The sequence below is a fragment of the Podarcis gaigeae genome (genome assembly GCF_964106915.1).
Source record: "Podarcis gaigeae genome assembly, chromosome: 8".
In the NCBI taxonomy this organism is placed as follows: Eukaryota; Metazoa; Chordata; class Lepidosauria; order Squamata; family Lacertidae; genus Podarcis; species Podarcis gaigeae.
Window position 1 is genome coordinate 16,299,573 of NC_139684.1, and position 24,365 is coordinate 16,323,937.

The 24,365-nt window shown below is 47.9% G+C and overlaps 1 protein-coding gene across 7 annotated transcripts in view; it reads left to right on the top strand.

The window, feature by feature from the left end:
- CASZ1 (castor zinc finger 1) overlaps nt 1-24,365 on the top strand; it is a 302,929-nt gene that overhangs the window by 153,709 nt on the left and 124,855 nt on the right. The gene's annotated exons all lie outside the window — the stretch shown is intronic.

Sequence of the window (24,365 nt, forward strand, 5' to 3'; positions counted from 1 at the left end):
GGTTCTCATAAAGTGAGCTAGTAACTGTGAGACTGGACAGTGGCACTTTCAGTTCTGCTGGTGGTGGGAAGCAGCTTGCATCGTCAAATACTCCTGCACGGGGCGGGGGGGGGGGCGGGGAATGATGCACATTCACACAAAAACGGTTTGGGGAAAAGCGAAGGAATATGAATATGGCATTGCTTTCCATTCCACCCTGTAGTCGCTGCATACAGCACTGTTTCTTTTCCGCTGCAGTTTGTCTTCCACCAGAAACAACATTTGTCTTGTAGTCCGTTGTGGGAAGATTATGTAGTTTAAGAAATTTATGTAATTAGTTATGTAACTGGCCTAAGTTTCATTGTCCTTACATTGTTCCACCCCATTCGTATCAGTGCAAAGGAAAGACGTTGAAAATTTGGGAGCTGAGGGGACGTAATCAGTTACGGTTTTGGTAGACAGAACGCAGCAACGATAAGTGAATACCAGTTGTATTCGCTGAATTGATTTTCATTCCCGGGACGAATAAGCAAACTCTGCAATTCCCGTTTTCGGCAGAATGCTCTGATGTCCCTATTTGCAAGAACTGCCAACTTTGTAATCACTTTGCAAACTTTAGTTGCAACACATCCTGAAATTGAACACACAAGGCAACTGAGGCCTACTGAGGTTTTCCCAAATGGCATTACCTTCTTGGTCTGCCCCCTACTCTAGCCAGGTGCCAGCAGAGCGAGTGCCTCCCCCCACTTCTCTCCGAACTGAGCATCTCAGGAGAGCTGGGCCCCGCAGTGTCAGAGGTGACCGGTGGAAGGCCAATGTTATGTAAATATTTCTGCTGCAACATGGCGAGGAATGAGAGCCAGCCTTACACATCCATCCATCATCGACGGGATGGGCCTCTCTGGAGCCAGCGGGGTTTGTATGGAAGTGGCTGGCAGGGGAGGGTGGGGGGAGACACAGACAGAGGCAGCAAGTGCCCCGCTCATAAACTGTTTGTTTTCCTTTTTGTCCCTTTTGGTTTCGGGGCACCCCACTGGGCACCCGACTCTTTGCTTTGTCTGCACAACCTCTCCACCCACCCGCTTGGCCCTTTGCTCCACACGCACCCCCCCCTCTCCCTCTCAAATAAGATCTCTCCAGGTTTTTTTGCATTTCGGCTTCTCTCTTTCCAACTTCAAAGGTGCCCCTTCATTGTCTTGGAATCGGCAGGCAGTGGCCCTGAAACGCGATCACAGCCAGGCACGGTGTAGGTCACCCCCTGAGCACCCTGCCTCGAGCCTTCAAAGGGATGGGCAGATGCTTCCCTTTGCATGCTTCACAACCCTGGTTACAGCTCTTTCCTCCTCCCTCCCTCCCTCTCTGGCCTCCATGCCCCCCTTGTTGCATCGCTCTGTCACCACAGCTCAGTTCTCAGAGCATCTGCTTTGCGTGCTGAAGGTCCCCTCCGGCTAGGAGAGACCCCAGACTGAAATCCTGGAGAGCTGCTGCCAGTCAGTGTAGACAGTGCTGAGCTCAATGGACCAAGGGGTCCAACTCAGGACAAGGCAACTTCCTATGTTTGTAGAGCAGACTGTACCACTTCGTTCTGCAGGTGTGACATACCATTTGGGGAAGGGGTGTAGATCAGTGGTAGAGAGCCTCCTTTGCATGCGGCAGGTTCCATCCTTTGTGTCCCTAAGAGGGGCTGGGAGTCCACATGGCTAGCTGCACCCAAAGTTTGACTCAGGATACAGCAGCTTCCTCTGCTCTCTCTTGCCCTGCTTGGAGGCACCGGCCTCCTGGTCCTACCAGTAGCATAGTTTGGCACTAAACTGGATGTGAGGGAGATGGCACTCCACAACAAACAGGTGGGAAGTTGTGTTCTGCCCCCCCATTTTTCTAGCCCCCACCCCTTGCTGGTTTTTCTCTCTCTCCCTCCCCCCAGCCTCCAGTAAACCAAGATCTCCACACTTGGCATCTCAGATGGTTTGAGATGTCTCCACTAGGACCGAGGAGCAGGAGTGGATCTACTATGAAACAAATGAAGTTTAAGCTTCAGGGCCCCTAATCCCAGAGGGGCCCCAGAAGTGACTTTAGTCCCCATTGCTTAATTTTTTTTAGGTCAGTAGACCCAATTTGAGTTGCACTACTCGAAAACTGTAAGGCGTAGGAAATCTTTATTCACACCAGTAACTTTGACACATGAGATAATCCAGTACAGCAATTTTAATCAAAATCTTGTGGTAGTTATTTTTCTTAAAAAAATAAATACAATTGTGGTGATCTGTCATGGAACAACCCCATTGGAGAAGATAACAAGGGTTACCCATACCTTGTTGTGGGTTGCGAAGGGGACCCTTTAGCAGTTCAAGCTCCAGGGCCTTCAAAATCTAGGTCTGCCACTGCCAAGGAGCCCCAGAGAGCATAAGGAAGGGTGTAGCAGGGAGTTTTGGAGCCGTAATTTATCCTGAGGGATCAGTGTTGCAACCTCCCTGGCCTCAGCCCATGAGCAGCCCAGAGCAGTGGCAGTAGGTTGCAAGTAAAAGATGGCTTGGACTTTGCGTTGGGTGTCAAGTGGAAACTCCTCAGCCCTGCTCAGAGTTGGGAAAGCCATTTCAGATCTCCAGGGGTCGTTTGAGCCCCTCCCTAAGGATGGGGTCAGGATTCCTCATCCTCCCTCTCCCTTGGCAGAAAAAGCTCATCAGGAAATTATCCTTCTCCCCTTCCCTTCCTAGCCAACTACCCCTCTATGTTTTCATTGGCTTCTTTACAATAAATTCAGAGCAACCTCCTTGTTGCAGTCTCTAGACAGTTTCTTAAGGTACCTCACCTTAAGTGTGTGCTTGTGTGTAGGGGGATATCTCTTTGCCCCCAGTCATAATTGGTTACATTTTTGTTTTCTCATAGCCTTCACGAGGGTCCTGGCCAACTGTTGGCTTGTACCTGCGGCCTCTGTTCCCAAACAAGGCCTGCACCATTTTCTGAACTCATTCCTGGGTTTTATCTTCAAGAGTCATTTGTTCCTCTCCCTCCGGCCCGACTTCTGTGGAGCCCAAGAAATGCCTCATGCATGCAAGAGTGCTTGTGTAGCTTTTGAAGAAATGCAGGAGTGCCTGCGTAGCTTTTGAAGAACGAATACAAATAATGAATGAATGAGCACCACAATCATCCCGCCGCCCTTTTCGTTAGCCTCCTATCTTATTATTCACTCGTCCTCTGAAGGCTCTGCTCCCCTGTTTCTGCCACGTACCTCTCCTGGGTCTTATTTGACAGCAGCATACAGAGAATGTTTTGCCAAAATGGCACCTTATTGCACTGACACTGAACCAACAATAGGGCAAGTCTTCACACCAAGAGCGAAATGCAAAGTTGTTGCGTAGTGAATCGTAGAATAGTCCAATCCCTTCCAACGCTGGAATCTTTTCCCCAATGTGGTGCTCGAACCCACAGCCCCGAGTTTAGGCGTCTCATGCTCTGCCAACGAAGCTATGCCAGATATTCCCCCTGCCCTCAACTGGAGAGCCCTTTGAGTCTCCCTCTCTCCCTCTCTTTCTTTTTCATCTACTCGGAAGCCTTCCTTTACTTCCCTGTCACCCTAATTGATTGCATTAACCTTTCAGCGTATTGGATTTCTCCGGCATCATGCAGAGAGATCTGTGCAATATGCTTATAATCTGGGCCGTAATGGACAGGGAGCAGTCGACAAACCCCCTTTGCCAACAGGTTCCCTGACAGATTGGCTTTCCGAAAACGAGTGGCCGGTGGGGGTGGGGGCAGGGGGTTGGTTCGAGGCACGATGGAAAGGGCACGACATGAGTATCATTTGCACCTCTGGGTGTGTGGGGTTTTTTTTGGGGGGGGGTGTTGATGTATAAATGCAAAGCAGCCCTGGAAGTGCTGAGTATTATGACGGCTAAGTCCACCTTATTTATACAGCCAGGTCTTCAGGAGCAAAATTTTCAGTGGGCATACAGTGGTACCTCGGGTTAAGTACTTAATTCGTTCCAGAGGTCCGTACTTAACCTGAAACTGTTCTTAACCTGAAGCACCACTTTAGCTAATGGGGCCTCCTGCTGCTGCTGCGCTGCCGGAGCACAATTTCTGTTCTCATCCTGAAGCAAAGTTCTTAACCTGAAGCACTATTTCTGGGTTAGCGGAGTCTGTAACCTGAAGCGTATGTAACCCGAGGTACCACTGTATTTATAAACGTAGAAAATTATGAATGGTGTTGAAGCATGTCTGGAACGGGGGGCTTTTCTCAGTCCCACATAACACTAAAACTCAAGATGAAATCAGTTGGTGGTCTAGACACAGGGCTGGCAAAAGGAAGGGCCGCTTGCAGCAGAGATGTGACGGAGACAGTGTCTTCTAGTGGTTAGTGCGTCGGAGTAGGATTGGGGGACCCAGGTTCAAATCTCTCCTTGGCCATGAAGCTTGTTGGGTGACCCCCAATCCAGTCTACTATCTTGCAGCCTTATCTGTCTCATAGGGCTGCCATGAGGATACAATTGGTTTGGGGAGAACTATGCATTCCAGTTTGAGGTCTTACGGAGGAAAGGCAAGATAATAAATGCAATAAATGGCCATCTACTTAGCTTGCGTACACACCGTGCATTTAAAGCGCATTGAAAGCAACCTGCTTACCGCAGAGATTCCTGAGAACTGTTATTTGCCCCTTACAGAGCAACAATTCCCAGCATCCTTAAACTACAGTTCCCAGGATTCTTTGTGGGAAGGCATGTGCTGTAAATATGGTGTGCATGCAGCCTCAGCTGCTGTTTTATTTAAATGGTCATAGAAACCAATCAGCCCATTCATGACCGCTCACATATAATTGCTGAGCAGAGCCTCCATGTGCAGCAGCACTCTATCTCTGACAGCCGGATACTGGGAATGAACAACAGGAAAAGGCCTTGCTCTTCGTGTTCTTACTCCGGAGGGTCACTGTATGGCAGGATTCTGGATGCTCTTCTTTGCCTTAAGCATCTAATTGTTCTTTTGAAAGAGTCTGTTAAAACCAAAGCAACCAATTGCGGGAACTTGCCCAGAGCTAGCTTCTATTGCTTTTTTAAAAAAATGCAGGTGGAGCCTAGAGCGTAAACTGAAACCGGAGCAAAAGCAAGCAGCCAAGCTGATCATTCCGTCATTTTTTTGGTCTGGGGGGCTGGGAAGCGTGGAGGGGCTTGGGTAGCTCATACGTGGTTGTCTCCCAGTTAAATCCGGGTCCCCTTTAGTACTGTGGAGACTCTAAAGTGTGCTTGCACTTGTGTCTGCAAGGGCTGCCTAAGCTCGTCTTTAGAGGCTGCCCTAACAGCTCACGACGGTGGTGAGGATGAGAATGTTTCCTGGCACCAATAGATAGATATTTTATTGACAATGTTTTAAAACGTATAAAAGAGCAACTGGAAGCTCATATGATGGTAAATTTGCCAAGATCTCCCGTAAATGCGAGGGTAGCTTTCCCCTTTATATATAAAACATCTCTTCCCCAACCTGGGATGGGATGTTCGACTGAGCAGGGGACATTCTGGGAAGAGGAGTCTGTGGATGGAATCACCTTGAACCATTACCCTGGGCAAAACTCTGTGATGGGCAAAATTTTGAGGATCACGGGAGGCTTGTGGCATCATTCATTCATTGCATTTATATCCCACCTTTTTCTCCATGGTAGTGTACATGATTCTTCCCCCGCTTTCATTTGTTCCACGCAACAATCCTGAAAAATAGGTTAGGCTGAGAGGTCGTGACTGGCCCAGAGACCATGGTCTCCCAAATTGTAGTCCAGGACTCTAACCACTGCACAACACTGCATCAGAGATTACATATTTCACTTCGGAGAAGCAAAACCTTCACTTGCACAATACATTTTTGGCGTGTGCGTTGGTACCAGAGCTTGACACCATCTTGCCTACCAGAAGTGGGTGACGAGGAGCGTTCAAAAGAAGCGGTGTGTGTTGGTGTGTGTGAGAGAGGATGAGAGTTCACTGAGATGAAGCAAAGGAGGGAAGAATGGAAAAGAGGGATTCAAAGAAGACGGCAGCACCTCTGAATGGAAGAGTAAACAGGCGCTGGGCGGCATTAAGTTAATTGATTGCTCTGCAACAGGCGGAACACTGTGTTATTCTGTCGCCGTGGCAACAACCCCCCAAAATTGTCAGCCTGTTCGGATGAAGTGAAGCGAGACATTGTCTAATTTGCGGTGATCTGGGTGTTTGTTTTTCCTTCTGAGGGGGCGGGGATCCATTGATCTGTTGTTTGCTCAAAACTCTCGCTCTAGTTCTTTTCTCTTTGATTTTTTTAGAATAATCATCATAATAACATTTTCTTTATTAAAAAAAAAAATCAGAGGTGGTTGGAAGCAGGGAGGTGGAAATGTTGATTGTTTCCTCAAGTTACCTTGGTTTCGTCACATGGGCCGCAGAGGTGAAAAACAAAAAAAGTCATCTCCTTGCTTAACCTCACCAGGGAGGGAATTAGGAGCGTTGCTGAAACTGGGAGTTGATTCATATCTTCCTCATGGAAGCCATGCAAAATTTCAGCTTAGCGATCCGAAACATCTTGTTTTCTTTGCCAGGGCAGGAGTTGGATGGGTGGGAATTAAAAGAAAGCAATATCCAACATGTTCTTTAAAAGAAAAAAGAAAACCTTTCCCGAACAATTTTAATTTAATAATTCAGTATTTATTTGCCAGCTGAGTTCCAAGTGCTGTATAAAAGATTGATCCATAGCAACTTCTGCTTCCAGATTATATAGTCTGTGCCAGTTTGTAAGACCCTTTCCATTGCCCCCACCAACTGAAAGTGTTGGAAACTCAGATCTATAAGCTAATTGCCAAATTGCACCTTAAGCCTAGGTTACAGTCGCCACAATGGACTGGCTAGGTACCTTTTTTGCAGTGAGATGGTGATGGTGATTCATTTCACTTACACACCGCTTTATATTGTAAAGGAAAAAAATCCCAGAGTGGTTTACAACACATTAAAACATCAAGTAAAAGAATCCAGACTAAAACAAATGCAAGCTTCAAGGAAAATATTTCAGATCCATTTGCTTTCCCCATATTTACTTACCAACTTAATTTATAGAGCTGCCCCATTGCAGAAGTACTGTAGGAAGCCAGTGTGGAGTAGTGGTTAAGAGTGTCAAACTAGGACTTGGGAGATCAGGGTTCAAATCCCCACTCAGCCAAGAAGCTCACTGGGTGAACTTTAGCCAGTCATAGCCTCTTAACCTACCTCACAGGGTCGTTGTAGGGATTCACTGAGGGGTGTGTGAACCATGTACTCCTTGGAGGGATATAAATGGGGTGGGGGAGCTCTTCTGCTGACCTGCTTAAGAAGGTTGGAGGTACCAACCAAATGGAGATATCAGTCGCCCACTTGGCATCCAGAGACTTCCATGTGGTCGCAATTGGACCCACACCAGTCACAAAATGCGCCTGGAGCTTGGGGGATTTTGAGCGCTGGTTGGGGACAAGAAGAAGCTGAGCAGCCTAACTCAGCTAGAAGGAGAAGTCACCATGAATAAAAGAATATGGTGTGGCAGGAAAGCAAAATCACAGGAAAGCAAAATCTCAGGTTCTTCACCACCATCATCCTTGCTCTCACTTCACAGTGACTCGGTGGCTCGGTTAGCATTTAACACTAAGCCGTGGTTAGCCAAACCATGATTTGTCTGTCACTCAGCTGATTCAACAAAACCATGCCTTGATTCTCCAAAGTTTGGTTTCATTTTCCAGCTGCTTCTGCCTTTGGAGCTTGGCAAGTGGCTATGGTGGGTTGGCCAAGCAAGCCATGCTTAAGGAAGGCTGCTCATATAAATCAAGCCAAGGTTTATAAAGCAACAACAAAAACTTGGCTTCAGATCATGGTTTGTTGGCAGTAAACAAACCATAGTTCAGGCACAAGGCAAGGGTCACCCGTAATTCTATGCTGTGGTTTAATTCACCACAGTTTATTAAACCCTGGATCAGTGTGTGAAGAGAGGGTCTTTAAATATTCCCATTTTACAGGATGGTAGAACGGAGACTGAGAGAAGGTTCCCACCACAAAGACCACCCAGTGGACATTCAGCAGAAAGACCTCAGGCTTATATCCAGATCTCCCATTTCATGGGCTTACAGTGAATCAAGTAGACAACAGCCAAATCTCACCTTGCTCTCCCCATGAACCTGACCCTGCCCTTAGAGCACATGGTTGACTATGGAGTATTGGTCTCCAAAGTGGAGCTACCATTTTTATTTTTTTCTGGATCACAATACACTGGTGCCTATAAGCCGAGAGGAATATGGCATGGGGAGGAACCCATTTATCCCCTGGATTCCTTGTTCTTCCTCTTCTCCTGTCTTCTGAATGTATTTCCTCTTCCATGCTTCTTCCCTTTCCTCCTTTTCTGCCCTGCCTCTTCCCTTGTTCATCATATGTTCCTGTAGATATCAGGTCTTACGATCTAGGAAAACACACACACAAGCTGAGATTCCTGTTTTGCAGGGGGTTGGACTGGATGACCCTCGGAAGGCCCTCCCAACTCTACAATTCTGTGATTCCTTTTTTTGCACCCTCTCCCACGCAGCTGTTGCGTGAACTTCAATGAGGGTTACCCTGCTGGGTTCAGGTTTGGCGGCGGTGACGGCGAGTTGGGGCAGTGTCTGGTGCTAAACATCATCTTCCGACCCAATCCCAGAATGGAGTGGGTTTTCCTGGGGGCGCTACAGTTCTGCAGGTATGATGCACATTTGTATTACGTGTGTGTTTTCGAAAAAAGAGCAAACTGTTTGACTGGCAGAAGCGGCAGTTGAAACGAGGTGGTTATTGGCGTCAGGAAAAGCTAAATAACCCTGTAACTGGTATGAAGGTGAATTCATGGTCTGGTGAGCACTGAAAATATGACAGGCAGCGTAGAGCAGGAAATAACAGCGCAGAAGCTTCCGAGGAAACCTGGATAGCCAAGGGCAGGGCATCAGGACAAGAGGGGTCTGCTAGCGGCTGTCTAAGCAGGGTGGCACATTTTTATATCGCCTGGAGCAAAATTCAGAAATCTGATCAACCTCATTTTTTAAAAAAAGGAAGGAAGGAAGAAGAAGCAAGTTGCTAGTTCTTAGGCTTCTGGAGAACAGCTTGAAAACATCTCCAGTGGGGATGGAGGGGGCGTTGTTTGGTTCAGTTTGCATTTAAAGGTTTGTGCTTTCTGAGACAATAACGGCCGCCAACCAAAACACAGCCAAATTTGCACTTTCCAAATTTTGCAATGTGGTTTTCTGGCCAAGTAATATACACAAAAATGCACATACTACGGTGTCTAGAAATTCACGTTTCTGTGAAAATAATTTAGACAAATGTGCCATATTAGTGAAAACCAGGCTCATAAGTTGATGTGGAGAACTGAAGCAAATACGATCAGAAAAAGGAGAAAGTGAGAGAAAACTGAAATTAACAAATTCTCCCATCTTTAGTCTCTAGGCCTGGCCTTTTCGCCTGTGCTGCCCTTCCTTTTTGCCAGGAAATTTCCAAGAAAGCAAACTGTGGAAATAAACAAAGCAAAACTGTTTGCAGGTATTACTCCTACGCAGATGCAATCTCCTTGCAGGGAAGGAGAAACAGATTTTAAAAAGAGAGGAGAAAGCCCATGCTTCACCTTTGTATATATGATACACAGCCACAAGAGGCTTTTATCTCTGCTATGAACACATGGATCAGGACTGCTGCTGGCGGCCACATAAAATTATTGGGTGACACTTTGTACCTGATGGTGTAGGGAGTTTCCCCTGCAAGGGGATTCTATCAGGGCACGTAGTGGGAGGGGAGGAAGAATGCATGAAACAGCCTTTCATTGGCGTCAGTAATGCCAGTGTGTTTTTCTCCAGAGTGGCTGAAAAGTGCATGAAACCCTTTGAACAATGGGTTGGGGGCTACAGTAGGAACAAAGTATATTTTGGGGAAAGGGGCCACGCTTTGTCCTCAACGTTAGATTTCTGAAAGATTAGGTTAGACGTTAGGTTTCTGGCATATTTCATATTAATGCTCCCATCTGAGACACATTTTTCTATAGGTTGTTTCTGCTCAGAGAGTCCCGTTTAAATGAAAGGATGTAGCTAACTTAAGGCTATCCATTTCAGTACGGTCTACTCTGAGCAAAACCCACTTGGATCGTCTCCTCTGAAGTCCTGTTGATTTTGATGGAGTTAATGTTGCAAGTTAAGCGAGCTTAGGACTGCCACTTCCTTTTAATTCCCCTTATTTTATTATTCAGTCATAACACACATTTGTGAAAAGGGCTTTCCACCAAGCAACCACAGGGAGACAGCAGTTGTGGAGCAGCGTGTTTTCCTCCCCTCCTCCCCCCCCACCACTTTGCCACCTGTGCATAGATGTCAGCTATGTCAGTCTTGCAGAGTTTGGGCTGAATGCGCTCCACTCACAGGTATGTTCCATAAAATACATAGAATCATATAATTGTAGAGTTGGGATGAACCCTGAGGGTCATCTGAACCAACTCCATGCAATGCAGGAATCCTGCCTTAAACCATCGCTGGGTGGGCTCCAACCACCAACCTTCAGGTTACAGCCAGCCGCCACATGGATGACCCATTGCGCCACATGGATGCACAGATAAGCTGGCCAGTGCTTGCTTGGAGCTCCATCGCTCCTGCCTGAACAAAATGTGTGCTTCTTGCTTCTTGCCTAAGTTGCACGGACCTGATGACTTTCCAAGCAGGACCCTCAAAGTCTGGCTGGAGCAAAAAAAAGTTTCATTTTATTCCTTAGGCTTTTACCCCAATATTTCCCCTGAGGAATTGCAAGCAACGTATGTGGCTCTCTCCACTCCCTGACCCCTCCTATACCCTCACAACAAGCCTGCGGTGCTGGTTAGGCCGAGAGGTAGCAAGAGCACCCAGCGAGCCTTGCAGTTGAAGGAAGGATTTCAGCTTCACCAGCCCAAGCCTGACACTTTAATCGTGACACCACACCGGCTCCCAAAAGGGACTCTGATTAATTGGTGGCAAGGATCTGGGAATTCCGCAGTGCCCGTGTTAACGTTCCAGGGCGAGACGGCAAGCAAGGTGTGCAGGTGGGCCCAGTGCCAGCTCTCCTGTGCGACCCACAGAAGAGGCAGGAGCAGCAGCTGACCAACCCCCGAGCCTCCCCCTTCCTGGCTTTGGGCTTTTTCTTACTCATTTATTTACTATTATTTCCCCCACCCGCTTGCCTGGCACTGTAAGAAGTAAAGCGAGCAGGGAGGAGGAAAGCAGGAACGAGAAAAAAGGATTTAGTAACAATCCTGAACATTGCAAAACTTTTTTTTATATATCCTTTTGAATAATGTGTCACAGAAACTGATGGATGATAAAGGGGGAGAAAGGGCCCTGCGAAGAATCCGGCTCAGCCAGTTTCTCTTATTTATTAAAGAAAGGGAAAAAAAGCTGAGATAATTAACTTTTTTTGTTTTGTTTGCGGGCGACTCCCCAGACTGGCAACTCCAGGGCGCCTGGCAAATGGAGCTTGGTATCAGCTCTGCCAGAGTGGCACAAAGCAAGCCGGATCTGCCTAGTTACTGCCTCGAAACTGACAGAGTTTGTTGGTTTCAAGAGGCCACAAAGGATTCCCAGATTGCAGGCAAGGATCGGGAATCCCTGACATCCGAAGGAGCCCCTAGAGTTCCAGCTTTGTCTTTGCGAAGCCATCCCAGTCGAGAAAGTGGAACTGTCTCAGCCTTGCTGGGTGGCACCAGGACTAGCGAAAAGCAAGCAAGATTGACTCCTCCAACTGGGGACATTGGGGATTCCAATATCCCATATGTGTATGCATCCCATATATGCCTAGGAGTAGATATTTCCGCAGTGGAGCTAAAGTGTTTCCCTATCCTTTGCTTTACCTTCAGAAAAGGGATAGAGTAGTTCATTGCTTTTATACCAGCCTTTCCCAACTTGGTGCCCTCCAGATGTTCTTGAGCTCCTTCTCCCATCAGCCACAGTCAGTATGGCCAGGGATGATATCTGTAAAGCACCACGGGGAGGCTGCTCTAGGTCAAGGGTAGGGAACTGGCGCCCCAACCCCACAAACTTCAATTTCCAACATCCTTGACTGTTGGGCATGCTGGCTAGGGCAGATGTGTGCTGGAGTTCAAAAACATCTGGAAGCCTTCAGGTTCCCCATCATTTTTCTGGAACAGGGCTAACCAGTGTGATGCTCTGCAGATGGAGGGCACCATGTTGGAGCAGGGAGGGGGATCTGACTCTAGACCAGGGTTTCCCAAACTTGGGTCTGCAACTGGTTTTGGACTACAGTTCCCATCATCCCTGACCGCTGGTCATGCTAGCTACGGATGATGGGAGTTGTAGTCCAAAAACAGCTGGAGACCCAAAACAAAAAAAATTCCTTCCAGTAGCACCTTAAAGACCAACTAAGTCAGTTCTTGGTATGAGCTTTCGTGTGCATGCACACTTCTTCAGATACACTGTGCATGCACACGAAACCTCATACCAAGAACTGACTTAGTTGGTCTTTAAGGTGCTACTGGAAGGAATTTTGTTTTGTTTTGACTATGGCAGACCAACACGGCTACCTATCTGTAGCTGGAGACCCAAGTTTGGGAAACCCTGCTCTAGACAAATGGATTTGCAGGTCTTAAACTACAAGAGGGCAGGTTTTGGTTGACATCAGGGGAAGCCTAATGGAAGCAGTTTCCTAGAGTGGTGGTGGGGTGGGCGCTCCCTTGCTGGGCGTCTTAAAGCAGGAGTTCCAGTTACAGATAGGTAGCCGTGTTGGTCTGCCATAGTCAAAACAAAAAAAATTCCTTCCAGTAGCACCTTAAAGACCAACTAAGTCAGTTCTTGGTATGAGCTTTCGTGTGCATGCACACTTCGTGTGCATGCACACTGAGTGTATCTGAAGAAGTGTGCATGCACACGAAAGCTCATACCAAGAACTGACTTAGTTGGTCTTTAAGGTGCTACTGGAAGGAATTTTTTTTGTTTTGATTAAAGCAGGAGGTTTGGGGCTGCTCTGGATCTCTGGGTTCCTAGAGGGAGCTGGACGAGTTGACTTGCAATCCTTCTCCAACACTACACCTCCAATATTCTTGATCTACAGTGTGGAAAGTCACACTGGGGAGTGTGGCGGGGGAACAAATGAGATATTTCTGTTCTTCCCTTTAGTTGTGGGATCAGGCACACAAGTCTGAGTGATGGCAAGGTCCAGCCAGAGATAACTGATGAAGCAGGAAGGTGCTTCAAGCAGTGGAGGTGGAAGAGGGTGGTAGTGGTAGAGCAGTGAAACGTCAGGCCGGGGGGGCAGGCAACTGTGGCCCTCTAGACCTCTCTGTCTGGCCCTTGGAAATCTCCCCACACCAGAAACCCCTGTCTGGCTTGGCTTTACCTTGAGTGTTTTTTGATATGCCCTTGAATCCTGACTATGTCTTTTGCTTGTCTGAATGGTGGGTGGAGGGGGGGGTGAGAGTGTGCGTAGAAGGCAGCCTACTGCACAAAGGTTTTTAAATATATATACACTTATTGACCTGCCCACTTTTGCCTCTGGGCCTCCCCCCAAGGTTGCCCAGCACTGCGGTAAAGGCCAGCAAACAGATGAGGGAGATCAACTCAACTCAAGAACGGGTTTGCCTGGACTGAGGGAGCACCAGCAAATCTTGAGGCTATATAAGCTGACAGTGGTACTGGATTGGCTCTTTAGTGTTCTGTGATTCCCAAGAGAAAGAGGATATTAGTCTGTGACACGTTTGTACTCAAAAGGACCTGAATTTCCCACCCTCCTCTGACCACTGGCCTCTGAGTCAGCTGCACAGCAGGTAAACAAAGAACCAAAACCCTGATGTCTAACCTGCAAGGTCTTAATGGATTGATTTTGTTCAAGCATCATTTTGAGGGGGGATGGTCCATTTCAGACACTCCTAGTTTTTCAGTACAAAATGTGCCATCCTCTCCCTTGCTTTTAGCCTTTGGCAGAAAACAAAGCTCTTTCATTTAACATATGCTGTGGACCAAAAAGACTGGGAGGATGTTTTTCTTTAAAAAAAAGGTTTTTCTTGTTATTTCCCCTTTCTTTTTATTTTTTGAAACTCAAGGATGTGTCATTTTTTTTGTTTCAATTTAGCATTGGAGAATTTTATAATTTAGTAATTAAAATCTCTGATAGGCTTTAGAAATTGCAGCTAATTGAATTTAATGGGAAGATGATTTTCAATTTTATTTGATTACCCAGACCCCTGGCATTGGTATTTATGGGGAAAAAATGGGAAATGTGCAGTGTGGGCTAAGATGGCATAATTGAATTAGGGCTAATCGGATTTCTTCGTCATGAATTTCACTATAATTTTCCTATAATTTTCCATTAGATATCTAGTTTACAAATATTCACAAAGAAATGAAGCTCTTTCGGAATGGAGATTGCTGGCTAACAGGATTACCAAGGCGATTGCATGGTGATGCCAAGCCAGCCTCCTTCGATAATGCAATCGCTACGTCTGCCTCACACTCTCCTCCCCCCAGTCTTCCACTTCTGACTTCCCCCCCAACACCCCAAGATCCTTGGTATCACCCTGGCACCACCCTACTTCCTTCATTTCCATTTATTTTGCTAGTTATCCGCATGTGCTTTTAATCTGAGAACTCGTGCTTAACATCAGAAGTGACGGGGGGACCTTTTTTCCATCAGAGGGCCACATTTCTTCCTGGGCAAGCTTCCAAGGGCCATATGCCAGTAATGGGTGGGACCAGAGTCGGAAATGGTCAGAACTGGTTGTTGGAAACAGCAGGAGGACATTTAGCACAGTTTGCTCTAAAGTGCACACCCCAGTGGCGTAGCAGTGATTGCCCTGGTTGCATAATTCTGGAGGGCGCAACCAGGCACACCCACAGCAGTCTTCCTCATTGATGCTGTGTGGCTGAGCTCCTGCTACCTTCCAGAGCTACGGGGAGGCAAGCCAGGCCCAGGCTAGATCTTTGGGGTTCAGGCAGTGCCTCCTCCACCTCATGGCTGCTAAAGGGACCCATGGAGACCCCGACCCTGGGCTGGCCGAGAGGCGAGGTTGGTCTGGCTATCCTTGAACACTGCACAAAGCGCTGGGCCTGTGGGGAGGGAAGGAGAGCAGGGGGGCGGGCGCTTCATGTACATGCCAGAAGTGGAGTACAAGCAGCTAGCCCAGCTGCTCGCTTGCTGTCCACCTGCCTGCCTCCACTCCAAGCCAGCCATTCTCCTCTCTTTCCCTCTGCTCTCCCAGCACGGGTACCTGCCAATGTGCCCCCAACCCCTGTGCCTTGCCACTGTCACCCGCACCGCCCCCCGAGGAAGGAGGAAGAAGAAGGTGGGAAAGCACCTCCTGGACTCCGTTCACTCTCCGTGCTGGCTCCACACGTGCCCCCACTGCATGCCTCCACCCCAACCGCCCATTCCACCAGAGGGGGCACAGCACTTGCCCCGCCCTGGGCACCAGTAACCCACGCTATGCCACTGGCCCACCTTAATCCTTTAGAAAAAAAGTTCGTTCATTTTTCAGCTTACAACAAAAACGCAAGCTTGATCCCTTTTCTTGCGTAACCTGCTTTAACTTGTGCACACGTTAACAGTTTTCAGGCAGCAGTTTCTATCCTGGCGTGGCTAGACCTGAGGCAGAATCTTTCCAGAAGCTCAAAAATAGTTTAATTCCACATGCTCCTTTGCCTGGAGACATGCATTGCTTGCTTTTCTTTGCAAGAGTAACTGGGCAGTAAAGAAGATCTCCTTTAGTAATCCAGCCTCGCCAATGCCTGTTTGTTTGCTTGCTTGTTTGTTCCTTCCTTTGGCACCCATTTAGCAAATAGCTAACATCCCACCCTACCCTAAGCCAGGGCTTTTCATGCTGGGAAGCGGCTTTCCCAAGCATCTCAGATTTATTGAGGCTGTCCCTAAAGTATCATAGATCCCAGGTGGAAGGACTGGGAAGAAAGCCTGCGCAGGGAGGGAGGGAGTGGATGCTCCCTGAAAAGTTGCAAAATGTAGCGGCAGTCGAGTGAGCCTGAAGGTTGTCAACTTCTGGCCTTATGTCCTAAGGCAGTGTTTCCCAACCTTGGGCCTCCAGCTGTTTTTGGACTACAACTCCCATCATCCCTAGCTAGCAAGACCAGTGGTCAGGGATGATGGGAATTGTAGTTCAAAAACAGCTGGAGGCCCAAGGTTGGGAAACACTGTCCTAAGGGGCAGCTGTGTCCCTAGTTTCCACCGTGGCTTGCCTGATCTGGGCATTGGTGGATCACACTCTTCTTCCAGCTAGATATTTGCTCCCTTTTCCTGGGGCATTCAGACATGCTCTGAGTCTGGAGAATGCTCCATCCTATTCCTTGTCCAGAGGGAAAGGAGAAGGTTGAATTCTGCCAGCAGGACCACCATCCTGCCTTTTTTGTGCCTGTGGGCAGCGGAAGTCTCTTGAAACACATGTGCTACAGAGACCTCATCAAGGAGCAAACCGTTGTGTAGGTGCCACACTCTTAAAATAGGACTGACCTCTTCCTGCGAGAACTTTGTGGCTTCCTATCCTGGTCATGTCTTGTTGTTCCCAGTGATTCTGGACAGTTGCTTTAATTTTGGGCATCTGCCCCTACAGACTCTGTTTTTTGTTCAAGTGTTGAGTGAAGCTACGATAGGAATCACAGCCTGCAAACTTACTTCCTAGCTTCTTTTGCCCTGCTGGGGAGATGGAGGTGCAGAGGGCATGGGGGCCAGGTAAGGAGAGGCAGGCTGCCCTCCATCTCGGATCACAGGGGCTGGAACCTGGAGGAAAAAGAAGGTTGTTAAACGACTGTAGCAGATGACTAGTAGGCGCAGTGAGCTAGGATCCTGCAATCCTGCCGGCCTGCTTGCTTTAGGGGACCCTGCCCTGTACACTGATACTCAAAGTGTCGGGCTTTAGCAACATCCGTCTGCCATGTCATGCTGGCAGTGAAGCAACTGAAACCATATCAAGGAGGGAAAAGAGGTGGAATCGGCGGGAAAGAGAGCACCGATTGCCTGCTGTGCCTGACGCCCAGGCCTGGAGGCCTCCAGGCGCCTCTCTTGACGAAATATGAATCAAACAAAACAAGGAATTGACTTAAAATAGGACAACTCGATTTGCCTAATAGACTTCCCGATCTAGGGAAGGAGCCAGAAAGAGAGCGCAGTGCTCCCAGGAGCCAGATTTGTGGAATCAAACTTATTTAGAGACGTCATCTGGGGCAAGGAGGGAAAACCCATAGAGAGTGGGAAGGCAGCTCTGAGTAAGTAGCAAGGAAATGTGTGACAATACAGTAAGGATGAGACCCTGAGACATGATGGCTGCTTCGTAAGTTAAAAAGAAGGAAGGTTCTGTGTGTTCCCTCTGTGTCTCTCTACACATTGTGCTGGAGGGGAGGCATGAATTGAAAAAATGTTCTGGAGCCTTGTTCCATCTTTGAGTTCCTGGTTGCCATGTGCTGTGTCTTCCCTCCAGACATTACACTGGCCCTGGAGGCTGCAAGGTGGAGAACCCAGGGCTTATCTGTCCTACAATGTGCCAAGCCTGCTGCCCATTCCTGAACCCTGATTCTCTTCCAGCCTTGCTTCCTGATTGACTAGGACAAGGGCTGGCTGACCCTGGCTGTCCCTCCATATTTTGTTAGACACCAACTCCCACCAGCCATCAGCATTCAGGGGATAATGGGAGTTGTAGTCTAACAACATCTGTGGGGATGCAGGTTAGCTACCCCTGGTTAGGAGCATTGTATAAGCTTCCCGGCACCAGGATGGCTGTCCTGAATGCTCTGAAGGTGATCTGCTATTCCCAAATCCGCTAAAGCCCTTTGAACCTGCTGCCAAGTCTTCTCATCCTTCTTAGCACTGGACCATCATTCTCTTGAGTCCAATGAGACCTGCCTGTGCAAAGCCCTCCAAATCTTTTTCAAGACGGTACAGATCCTTCCTCATGAGAGGCCCTTTTGATGGATAATCTGGATGTCAAGAGGATTTACATCCTTGCTGTTTTTCTTTTTATTGGTAACGTCGAGTTTTCGTTTAACGACTGGCTTCTTTTGTTTGCTTTGCACCTTGCCTGGAATCCCAGGAACTTGGCAGCATTCTTTAATTTAAATAAATAACGATGTACGTAAGGGTTGGGATCTGGGGTGGACGTTTGGTATGGCTACAAGCACGGCTTGAACCTGTAGCTTTTGGGAATGCCGCCGATGCGACTGCCCTCGCCGCTTTTGCCGCAGCACCTCTGGAATCATTGTGCCTCCATAACAAAAATAATTATTAATCATTAATAATCATCCCTCGTCCGCCCTGATCACCTTTCATCTGAGTTTCTGAACACTTGGCAGGCCTTGAATAATTAAAAGCAGTCAACACCCTATGGAGGGGGGGGAATGGTTTTGCTACCCATTTCTCTCCCCACCACCAGCAAAGTACATCTACTTGAAGGGGTGTGGATGGGGAAAGGAAGCCCACTGAGGCGCACACTTGGGGGTAACTATTCCTGCAGGTCAATGACAAGGCACCTCTGGCCCTCTAAATGTTCACCTCTAACCATTGGTCCCATAGACAACCAGAGTGCCCGACAGGGTCATACACTTCTGAAACAAACCACCCCCTCTGAGGCTCAACCATGGCCATTCGCCAAATGGGTCCAGGAGCCAGGAAGCGGACCAAGATGAATATGCCCGCGTGCCAGGGGCTGTACAGGAGTGGGAAGCAGCCCAGTGGCTGGTTTGTACAGGTTGTAGCGAGTCAGGCACAGCAGACATCGGAGGGGAGGCAGCACAGGGGATTTGCAGCGAGCGGCGGAGACGCTTGCGTGGTTGAGAAGAGGTTGAACTTTGTCCACGTGAGGGAATTTCTCTCCCTCCGACGTGTGTTCCACGTGCGAGCTGCACGGCGCACACTCCGCGCCAAAGGAAGCCCGGGGCAGAGCTGTGCGGCTCGCCCTGAATTTTTATAGGGTCTTACGCAGCCTTGTCACAATCCAGAAACGTTAATTAAACATGCCGCCATAACTCCCCTGCATAAATCTGGACCTCTTTTCCTTTTACCTGGTGGCGGGAGGTGGGGGGCAGGAAGGAAGCCCAGGACTCTCTGTGCTTGCACATGCACAGACTCACCTGCACATCTAATGTACTTCTCCTCTGCAGGTCTTCCTTTCTCTGCGTTGTTGTTTGTTTTTTTTAAAAAAGTTGCTATTTTATAAAAGAAGGAAAGAATGTGAGGGGAGAGTTCCTAGGCGTGTTGGGTAAATAGACCTAAGCCTCTCTCTTTAAAACAAATGGACAGATTATTTACCTGATTAAATAGGTATTTTGTGCAGGTTGGGGGTTTTTCTGCTTCTCTTTACACATCCTGTACTTGGCTGGGTGGATCGGCAAGGGCTGGGCTTAAAACCAGGGGGCAAGTGTTTGCTTTCCAAATAGCTTTTTTTTTTTTTTTGTGTGTGTGTGTGTGTGTGTGTGTGTGTAAGAGAGAGAGAGAGAGAGAGAGAGAGAGAGAGAGAGAGATAGATTTCTGCTCAGCCTGCCACAAGGGAGAGAGAAAGCCAGATTTATCAGCATGTTGGTCTCCAGCTGGGGAGCCACCACTTTCAAGGCATTTCCATTCAGAGGTCTTTTTCTAAAAGGAGGAAGAGGCTGGGAAAAACTGGGGAAAGGGGGAGAGACTGAGTAACCCGGTTTTAAAAAGTGCACTTTCTGTTGCGAGTTAGGTTGGACCTAGGTCAGGGTGGTGGTGGAACAGGGACAGGGAAAGGGGGACAATATGTATATCTGTGGTTAGACCATCTCAAGGTAAAGCTGGGAGAGACACCCTGTCTGAAATCTTGAGAGAGCTGCTGCCGGTCTGTGTAGGCAATACTGATCAAGGTAGACTAGTGATCTGACTCAGTGTACGACACTTTCCCATGCTCCTTCTGGAGCATAGTTTAGGGTTTGTGCTTGGGAGATACCAACTTTCAATTCCAGAGGCGGATTTAGGGGAACACAGCCAGTTCCGTATAAGAATCTAGCGCTTACATTTTTCCAGGAGGAAAGACTTCTGTTCTGCCCCTTGTATAGATTATGCCGATTTGCCAGGTGTTTCCACAATGTTTTCGTTTCTCCTGTTCATAAGGAAAGCAGGGATGGGGCAGGGACTATTCAGACATTGCTAGCTTCCAGGTCCCATCAGCCCTGGGTATCATGTCCAACAGATAGGAATGCTGGGAGTTGTAGTTCTACCAGCCTTTGGAGGCCACAGGGTCACCATCCGTGAAAAAAGGCTCTGAGGATCTGAAAGCGCCACCCAGAAAGGGTGTGTCTCTGAATGAGTGCCTGCTCTGGTTTTTTAAAGGTTGGTTAAAACAGGGGCTAGGGATCCTGTGACCTTCCAGATGTTGCTGGACTCCAGCTCCCATCAGCCCCAGCCAGCTGATGGCCAGTGCTCAGAGATGATGGAAGTTGTAGTCCAACAACATCGGGGCAGCACAGATGAGATTAAAACCCTGTTCCTAAACCTACACACACCATCGTATTTGCAACTTCCTGACTAGAAACATTTAATAAAGAAAGTGGAGATTCTCAGAAGGCTGAGTTCCACGCCCACTGACAAATTATCTGCTTGCGGGGCACAGTTTTGGCATGCAGAGCCCTGATTATGAACGATTTTTCACATGTGTGACTACTGCTTACATGATGAGTGTTAATAAAGCACAAGTATGGCCTACAACAAAATGTTGCAATATGTGGGGTTCAGGAGTGCCTGCCAGGCAGCCCTGCCCTTTTCTAGAATACTCCGTCTCATTCCCATCACCACCATCAATCAGCATTTTGTAGCAGCTGAACACACTCAGCCCCCAGCAGACTCTTTTGGGGTTTCTTACACTGCTTGGTGGGATTTTCACCCCCCTATGGATTTCGTGTTCTTCTGCAGACCTTGGGCCAAACTCCCTTGGGTGATGCCGTTTCGAATCACAGAATAGTAGAGTTGGATAGGATCCTGGGGGTCATCTAGTCCAACCCCCTGCAATGCAGGAACCTCAACAAAAGCACCCATGGCAAATGACCATCCAGTCTCTCTCTAAGTTATCCTAAACGTACGCACTACCGCTGATGCACCCAGAACACAACCCCCGCGCAAATGGGGAGTTGGCTATACAGTGGTACCTCAGGTTACATACACCAGGTTACATACGCTTCAGGTTACAGACTCCGCTAACCCAGAAATAGTACCTCCGGTTAAGAACTTTGCTTCAGGATGAGAACAGAAATCATGCTCTGGCGACGCGGCAGCAGTGGGAGGCCCCATTAGCTAAAGTGGTGCTTCAGGCTAAGAACAGTTTCAGGTTAAGAACAGACCTCCGGAACAAATTAAGTACGTAACCAGAGGTACCACTGTATGTGTATTGCTAACTGAGAAGGGTGCCTTTGAAACGTGACTACAAACAATGATTTGCCATTGCAAATCAGTGTTTTAGTTTGCTGTCTTGTTTCCACTTTTGATTTCTCTTCCTCCCCGATTAAAGTAAGTGGATCCTAGTCCGCTAGGGCGGGGGTCGCCAGCCCTTCTAAAAAGGAAGTTAAGAAGCACAATGTGCACGTACTCCTCAAAGTAATTTCTGTTCAATAGCTGCTTCCATCTGTCAGTGTTTTTAGCCAATGAATGAAGTCGCAGTTGTGATTGATAAGGGAGTTGTTTGAACACCAGACACTCTTTGGCTTGCTCTCAGAAGTCATCAGGTGTCATTGGCTGCTCAGGCCTGTTTTTATCCTGACGCCTGCGGTCTCCTCATGGCTAACTGGTTTGGCTTGCCTGGGAAACATGTGGGAGTGTGGCCATCCTGAATTGTGTCGGGCCCATCTGCAGTCTACATTTAAAGCAGCACCATAGCACTTCAACCAGTCACAGCTTCCCCCAAAGAATCCTGGGAACTGTAGTTTGCGAAAGGTGCTGAGAGTTCTTGGGAGACCCCTATTCCCCCACACAGAGCTGCAGTTCCCAGAGTGGTTTAACAGGCAATCTTTCTTCCCAAGGAGCTCTGGGAACTATAGCTCTGTAAGGAGAATAGGAATCTCCTAGCAACTTTCAGCGCCTTCCCAAACTACAGTTCCCAGAGTTCTTTGGCAGAGGGAAGCCATGAGTGTTAAAAGTTGTATGGTATTGCTTTATGTGTATAGTAATAATAATGATGATTTATTATTTGTCCCCCGCCCATCTGATTGGGTTGCCCCTGCCACTCTGCAAACGGAGCCTAAATTAGGTCCATTAAATTCAATGAGTCTTTTCGGGGTGCCTGGCTTTTCTTTTCTTCTCTCACTCCAGAGCAGTAATGGTGTTGTTCCAAAGCCTGCACTCACTCAAATATGGCGTAGCTGCCCAGGTGACCTGCACCAAGTCCTGTTCAAGAGGCACAGGATGTACTCTGTGCCCAGCCCTTCGCCCTATTGATTTAAATCCATGGGAGATTAGTAAGAAGTGGGTATTTAAGGAGGGAGGACACACGATAGAGTTTTATTCACTGATGCATAGGCTACAGGTTATCAGGCAAAACCTATTGGCCGCGCACCCAGTATGGGCTGGAGGAAGGACATTCTCCAAGCAATATGTAATTGACCTGTGGAATTCACGGCCACAGGATGTTGTTGTAGTGCTCAGGAGCAGAAGTAGTTATCAAAAGAGCTTAGAGAAATGTGTGGGAAGGCGGGAGGGAAGTAAGTGCATCAGTGGTTATTAGCCACGAGAGCTAAGAACAGAGCAGGTGCACGTTTTGATTATTGGACACGGATCAAAAGGTAGATATTTGGTGGGCTATTCTGGTTGCCCATTACAGGGTACAGGATACTGGATTAGACAGGCCCCTGGCCTGATCCAGCGGAGCTATTCTCATGTCCTTCTGACAGTTTCTGAACACAACAGTACTGGAACATGGCCATGTTTACCCAGCATTTTCCTGTGAGAGTCAGGCCAACCAGGACTTGACTCCCCTTTGTTGGCAACAGAGTAGCTTGAGATACCTTTAGGAGGTTTGCCTGTGCAAGAGCACCAGCTGCCATTTGCGTATTGGGTGGTGGAGGAGGAATAAGGGCACATTTTTGCATAACTGCAAGAAAAGCAGAAACTCTTCCTCCTCCCTCCTACAAATAACAGAGGTGGAAAACATCCCCTTTTTCCTGCAAAACACCTCACAAGCTTGAGAGTACTTTCTAAAACAGAATAAAAATTTAAAAAATCTCCTGTTGAGTGATCCTTTAATAAATGCAATGTTCAAGATCCATTAGTTCGTGTTTACTCGCTGTGCCTTTGCGCCAGAGCTTAATTCTTCCCTTGTTTACACGGACGTGCATCTGGAGCCAACTTCTTTGGGTGGGGCCTCTCCCCCCCCCCCACCGCTTAGGTCAGAGCTGGGTGTGTGTTGGGTTAGGACCTGGGAGACCAGAGTTCGAATCCCCACTCAGCTGCAACTCTCACTGGATATGCCTTTGGGCCAGTCGCCATGTGGTATCCAGCCAAATCCTATGCAGAGTAGGCCCATTGAAATTAATGAACTAAACTTAGCCATGCCCATTACGTTTAGTGGGTCTACTCTAGTACTAGCACTGAATATAGCCCGCGTCTCTCAGCCTAACCTACCTCGCAGGGTGGTTGTGAGAATAAATCAGGAAGAGTAGCATGTATGCCTCCTTGAGCTCCTTGGAGGAAATAAAAATAGAATAGTAAGAATAGGATAGGATAGTCCAAGGCCTCAGCAGTGTGGGGAAAACCATGTCTGGTAACACTGAGGTGGTAGATGGTGCTAACTGGCCCCCAGTTCATATTTGGAAATATTTCATCATGGTGCTTTTGGGGGGAGTTTATTTGTGGAGAGGTCTTTCAGCAGCCATTAAGCTAAATGGAGACTCCATGCTCAGCAGCAGTGTACCTGCTGAATAGCAATTCCTGGAGAGCAAGAGCAGGGAAAGGCTGTTTCCTTCAAGGCCTGTTTAGCAGCTCTCCGAAGGCTATGGCTGGCCAGTGAAGGGAACAAACTCGTGGGCTAGAGAGTCTCCTAGTCTGGTCAAGCAGGGCTTTTCTTAGGTTCTTAAGATTCGGGAATAAGTCTTCTGTTGTGATGGGGAACAGTTATCTGTAACTAGAATGTGCAGATCCTGATGATATTGAATTAGGTGATAAGGGTAGGGGGGGAGGTTTTTTTGGCGGGGGGAGGTGGTTGAAAGCGTGACTCTGAAAGGTGTAACCCAAAAGGTATTTTCCCACAAACTATCTAAGTGAGCGCTGAATGTGTTTTAATGTGCCATTTGGCTGGTTGCCTGTGGTGAGTAAGAATCAACCTACAGGCCACCAGCCAGAGAAACTTTATAAACAATTTTTTCCCTCTCTTTTTTTTGAAGTCACAAATTGGCGCTGGACGGTGAGCAAGTTGGTGAAACTCGGGTGGGCTTGTGTGCA